This window comes from Beta vulgaris, chromosome 1, assembly GCF_026745355.1.
Source record: "Beta vulgaris subsp. vulgaris cultivar EL10 chromosome 1, EL10.2, whole genome shotgun sequence".
NCBI classification, from domain to species: Eukaryota; Viridiplantae; Streptophyta; class Magnoliopsida; order Caryophyllales; family Amaranthaceae; genus Beta; species Beta vulgaris.
The window spans coordinates 21,478,853-21,485,372 of NC_079202.1; the positions used below are offsets into that span (position 1 = coordinate 21,478,853).

At 32.7% G+C, this 6,520-nt stretch overlaps 1 long non-coding RNA gene across 1 annotated transcript; it reads left to right on the forward strand.

The window, feature by feature from the left end:
- The first annotated feature begins 430 nt into the window (after positions 1-430).
- LOC125491803 (uncharacterized) lies at positions 431-1,107 on the forward strand. Its single transcript, XR_007268444.1, has 2 exons — positions 431-696; positions 788-1,107. It is a non-coding gene; the product is annotated as an uncharacterized LOC125491803 (long non-coding RNA).
- Positions 1,108-6,520: the final 5,413 nt, after the last annotated feature.

Here is a 6,520-nt window from a genome sequence, read left to right on the forward strand (position 1 = left end):
AAAAAGATAAGAACTCGACCTTCCTTATTGTGAGGGATAGAGTTTGTTTAGCAAAGACCTAGGAGGCATAGGGATGAGAAAGAGTAAGCCTATAAACAATGCCTATCTAGTAAAATTTGGATGGATAATTCTCACATATCCAACAAACTTACACTAGTGGAAAAAAATCTTATATGTCACTTAGTAACAGCTATGGTTTTTGTAAAACCACATCCGAAAATCAACATTAAAAATGAGAGGGAAAGTTGGCAGAATAATCTGATGTGGTCCTCTTGTTGACCGCATCAGGTTATATAATCTGATGCGATTTTTTTTAAATTTCATGCGATTTGGTAGACTTTATCAGATATATGTATATTTTTATTATAAAAAAAGTCACGTTTTCTCTTATAAACATAATCCCTTCACTCCCCTCCATCCCCTACTGACCCCGCCCTCATCAAATGCCTCTCCTCTAAGTCTAACCCCCTAACTCCCCACCCACAAACCCTAACTCCATCCTCTTCTATTTCCTCCTCGCGAACCACTCACCCCCACCTCTTACCTTCTCCTAAACTAACCACGACCACCAATATCTTTATCCTCCTCCTCATCTGATCACCAGCATCACTCTCAAAAACCTCTGCCTCAGCAACAAGTTTATCTTCTATCAAAATTCGAAGCTTTTGAGCAAAAATCTTGAAAATTGGTATCTAGGTTAGTGTTAATTTGTATTTTAAATTTCTGGGTTTGTCTCAAAAATTGAGATGAGAGAAAATGAGAAGATCTCCTTGTTGTGATAAGCTAGGGCTGAAGAAAGGGCCATGGAAATTGGCGTTCAGTCTCGACAAGCGCATTATTTCAAGCTCCATTCTCATCTTCGACTCTGCCGCGAACATCATGTAGGTGAATCACTCTCCTACTAAAATTAGGGTTTTTGAATTTTTCGAATTACTGGAATTAGGGTTTTCATGTGATTAGTTTTTTGTCATTGTTTTTTATGTCGAGTTTCAATTGATTTTTATCCTATTATTTTGTTGGTATAATTCTAAAGGATCAATTTTGTGCTTGAATTTGGTAATGTATATATTGGTTTTTTTTTATTATTAATAAGTTTGAAGTAAATTATGTTGTTTGTGAGGTGAAATTAATTCGTATTATTTGGTTTTTTTATGTGAGTTTTCTGGCTTTTGCTCCAAATTGCTGCATTTTTCTTCTGATTGCTTTAGGGCCTGAAAATTTTCTATTGTAATTTATCAATAATTTGCTACATTAAGTGAGGAGTGTTCATAATGTATTTACGTTGTTGAGTTTATATGTTCTTATAAGCTTAATGGCCTTTTAAATTTACCAAGTTTTCTTCTTGTTTATAGTTGTTGCACTTGTCGCTCCTGTATAACCTTCAAATGTTTGTTTCCTATAATTGATGTAATAAGCTCTAGTATGTTTTGAAGAGTACAACCTGAATGATATTTGTAAGTCTCTAGAGTTGGTATAGAAGGTTTTGTATGCATTGGGTTTCGGTGGAATGGAAGGTTTCTGGCAGGATGTGCTTAAATTTGTTATTTGTTGTATATTGACTAGATATAATCAAAGTTTAACTCCATAACAACCAAGGAATATCTAATCTACGATGATGATGGTTTTATAATTTTTCTAAGTTTATTTGATAAAATTTTAAGTATTTGTTAGTTTGATTTTATTGTGTATTTGTGTATTTGTGTATGTTGCAGGATCTTTTTTAATAATTTAAATTTACATTTTAAAAACATAGTAAAGAGGAGCCATGTATTTCACTATCAATATATTTATAGGTTGAATACTTTGACTTTCCTGCTTGCTAATGTAAAGTTTTCACGGTTGCTATTTGAAATTATTCATCATCTTAAGCTCTAAAAGCTAAGTAGATTTTAAGAAATATACGCTAAAATAAATCCAAAATTATCTTAAATGATTTTCATATTTAGTAAATATAATGTTCAAGGTTTAGATGACTAAAAGTGTTGCGATTGAATCAATGGGGAGTAAATAACTAAAATTGAGACAATAACAGCCTCATTTGGCAGAAAATTCAGAAAGATAAAAAATGTGAATGGTCCATTTCAATTATTTACACAATGCATGAAAAATAGTTAACGTCTTATCGATATTGAGAGATAACAGAAAAAGAACCTTTGCGAGTCCACTTTTAGTTCATGTTCGAGGCATTTTCAGGCCATTTCCGACATACATATAACCGTTTTCAGTATTTCCGAAAACAAGGACACATTTTAGAGGGAAGAGATTGAGAGTGAAGTTCATAATTCTCTCTTTGCCCGTTTTTACTTCACCATCATTTTACTGTGCCGAATTAATTTTTATTAATTAAAATTGATTAACACTCATCGAAATAAAATTTGTAGGTTTATTGGCGACTGTTTTGGTCTTATGCTACCGGCTCATTATTCATTACTCGCTCTGTATTTTTTTATATTTCCTATTTTAACTGTGTGCACCTGCCAATACACTTCTTGGACCATAAATATATTTCACTATATAATAGAAATCGTACCTAGGTGTTGATTCTTGCTTGACATAAAAGAAGCTATCCATTAGTTGTTACTTTGATTTATTTTAGTTTCATTATTAATTTTTCATCTTTGAAATCGATGGTTAATTGATAATTGGTCTTATGCTGTGAATGATTTCAAAGACGAGTCTACTAAATTGAAGTAAACTGAACTTGCTTTAGTAGTTGCAAAGGAACATATTTCTTGGCTTAAAATTATTCGAACTGATATTGAGAAAAGCTTTTTTGAGTTGTTTGATAAAAATCTAAAGAATGAGAATTTCGAAACTGTAAAAATGAGAACTATTTGTTAAGCCTTGAGTTATCTCAATTAAAAGAATTTGTTCTTCAGGTGAATTCCTTTGACATAAGCCAATTCCTTTACAAAGTTTAGATCAGAAATAAAAGAATTAAAAAAATCAAGTATCATTTTTGGAAAATGAAAACAAAGAACTTGAGGGGGAACTAAACTTAAGTACGAACAAGAAAAAATTTATTCCCATTCTCAATTGGATTAAAAATTCACAAACAAAATGTACTAAAGGTCTTGGTTTTAATCAGAAAAGGAAACATTAGAAACCTAAAAAGAGAGTTGATTTGTCAAGTTATAAAATTTATATGTTTTGTGGGAACACTAGTCATTATAGGAACTCATGTCCTATAAGACTTGATCTCTTAAACAAGAATTTGGAAGCAAGTAAATTAAATTGGGAAAACAAACCTATTGTTCATGAAGGAAATGAACCCAACAAAGATTGGGTTTCTAACTCTAACAATTAATTTTCTTGCATGCTAAAATGAGGGGGAACAATACATGGTACCTAGACAGTGGTTGTTCTAAGCATATGACTGGAGACAAATCAAGAATTCTCTAACTCTCAAATGGTAGAAGTGTGACTTTTAGCGACAACATGAAAGGTAACATAGCTGCCATGAGCAAAGTTGGTAAGTCACCATCACATTCCATTGATAATGTTTTTCTAGTTGATGGCTTAAAGTATAATTTATTGAGTATTTCCCAGTTATGCGATAAGGGAAATTAAGTGAAATTTAATAGTGATAAATGTCTGATCATTAACAAAAGCACAAGGGATATTATTTTAGAAGGAGCAAGGAAATGGAACACACATGTTGTGGATCTTAACTTTGTTCCCAAAAATAATTTGACATGCCTTATTGTTATTGATGATGATCCTCTCTTGTGGCATATTCGTCTTAGACATACTAGTTTTTCTTTGCTTGACAAACTTCGATAAAAAGATATAGTCTTGGGTCTACCTTCAATTAAGTTTCATATAGATCGTGTTTGTGATGCTTGTGCTAAAAGGGAAACATGTTAGATCCTCTTTTAAATCAAAGAATGTTGTGAACACCACGAGACCATTAGAATTAATTCATATGGACTTGTGTGGACCTATGGGGATTCAAAGTAGAAGTGTTAGGAAGTATGGGCTAGTTATTGTTGATGATTACTCTAGATTTACTTGGGTTATTTTTCTTTCTAGCAAGGCCGAGGCTCATGATGAGTTCCTTGTCTTTGCAAATTTTTGCACCTCAGATCCGATCATGGCAAGGAATTAGAAAATTATAATTTTGATGGCTTTAGTAGGGAACATGGCTCAGAGCATAATTTTTTCACCCCTAGGACACCTCAACAAAATGATGTTGTTGAAAGGAAAAATAAAACCTTAGAATAAATGGCTAGAACAATGTTGATAGCTAGTGGTCTTCTTAGCAAGTTTTGGGGCAAAGTCGTGAACACTGGTTCTTATATTATAAATCGTGCCATGTTGATACCTTTGGTAAATTAAACTCCTTATGAGCTATATTTTATTATAAACCCAATACTACATATTTCAGAACATTTGGATGTAAATGTTTTATAATAATGGGAAACAAATTCTTGAAAAATTTGATGCTAGGAGTGATAAAGCTATATTTATAGGATACTCTTCAAGTAAAAAAGCTTATAGAGTTTGTAATAAATGGACTATGTATGTAGAAGAAAGTGTGGATATCATATTTTATGAAACAGAAAAATTCAATACAAGCACACAAGTTGATGATGACTTTGATATAGCACTAGTGGAAAAAAACCGATATGATGCGGTCAAAACACGACTTACTTATGCGGTTTTGGTCCGCATCAAGTGGGCTCGCAGCAGATCCCATTTATTTACTGATGCGGTCCAATATCGCATGAGCAAATGATTTACTATTGCGGTTTTGACGCAAAACCGCAATGGTAAATGATTAACTGTTGCGGTTTTGGGTAAGAACCGCAGCGGTTGACCACCCCAAAAACCAATATTTTTATTTTTGCAGTTTCTTCATTATTAATCAATACAAAATCAATAATATATATTAATAATCATTTTATTAAGCATATTATGCTCAATTGAAGCACGAGAATCCTTTACAATGTCTATTAATGTAGCTCAACTTAGCATCCAAATAAATAATCGTTAACGATGTCTATCAATGTAGCTCAACTTTGAATTTATACTAGAAAATCATTTCATCAAGGATGTGAAGGAGTACCTCCCTCCCAGTTTCTGCCATCGCAAGTAAGTTCGCAATACTGTCATTTGTAGGATGGAAAACAATCACTACAAAATAACTACTTATAGAGGCAATCCAAAATTGCATCTAAATATACATCTGTAGCCTCTAATGGTGTTTAGAAGCAATTTCTCGCTGCCTCTAATTAGTCCGTCGCTAATTATAGGTTGCCCCTAATGCCACCTTTTAGAGACAGACAAGTTATGGTGTTGCTAATTGTTGGTTGCCCCTAATGCCACCTTTTAGAGACAGACAAGTTATGGTGTTTCAAATTGTTGGTTGCCCCTAATCCCACCCTTTTGAGGCACAAAACTTGAATTGTTGCTAAAGACACTTACATTTAGAGGTGACCACCAGGTAGTCGCTAATTATAGGTTGCCTCTAATGCCATATTTTTGGGGCACACATGTTACATTGGTGATAAGACCATTTATATTTAGAGGCAACCATAAGTTTGTCTCTAATTTTAAGTTGCATCTATTGCTTAGTTTTTGGGGCACACAAATATTGTTTCTAAAACCACTTATGTTAGATGCAACTATAAATTTTGCCACATATTATATTTAGATGCAATTACGTTTCATAGGTTCAAAAAACATTTAGGGGTATTTATACATGTTGCTCCTAATTATATTTAGATGCAACTGTAAATAAAATAGCTTTTTAGATGCACCAAATTATTATATGATATTTAATAATGCTACGTAATTTTTAATATTATTTATTTATTTACTTATGTTGCATAATAATTCAAAAAATTAACATAAATGGAAGAAATAAATTATAGATTATCAAAGAAAGAAATATGCATTTATATAAAAGTAACCACTATACACAATCCAAAATAATATCCATAGATGGTGAAACATAATAACCTAAAAAGTTTTAACATAATCATTCCCGTATTCTAAGGAGCCAAAATCTAAGTAACTTAAGCTATATAATAGAGATGCACCATATCTGCCAATCTGTTCCAAAAGTATGTGCCCAAAAAATCTCCTAAATATGCAACTGCTATACATCTTCACTAATAGTTATAAGCCGGGCTTAGTAATACCCTGTAACCTCGTCGTCACTAACACTAGTATCACCGACAATCTCTATGATCTGATATTATTCGCTTTCATAAGCTAGAGCAGAATATCCATCCCCTTTCAAGAGCTCCATGAGATGATCATCACTGTTTTCACTTTCACTGTCCTTATGTATGTCTTCTTGGTCAAAGATCATGACCCCATTGTTCGTCCTCCTCCTGTAAGACCTTCTTCTAGGAGCAACCAATCTTGAGTACAAACCAAAAAGATCCAGCATTAAAATACAGAAAGAACATATATAATAAAAAGAAAAAGAATACAGAAGATGTGGTCTTCCTTGGATTATTGACATGAACATAGTATATTCAATAAGAAGCAAAAAAGAGGCCCTCATGAC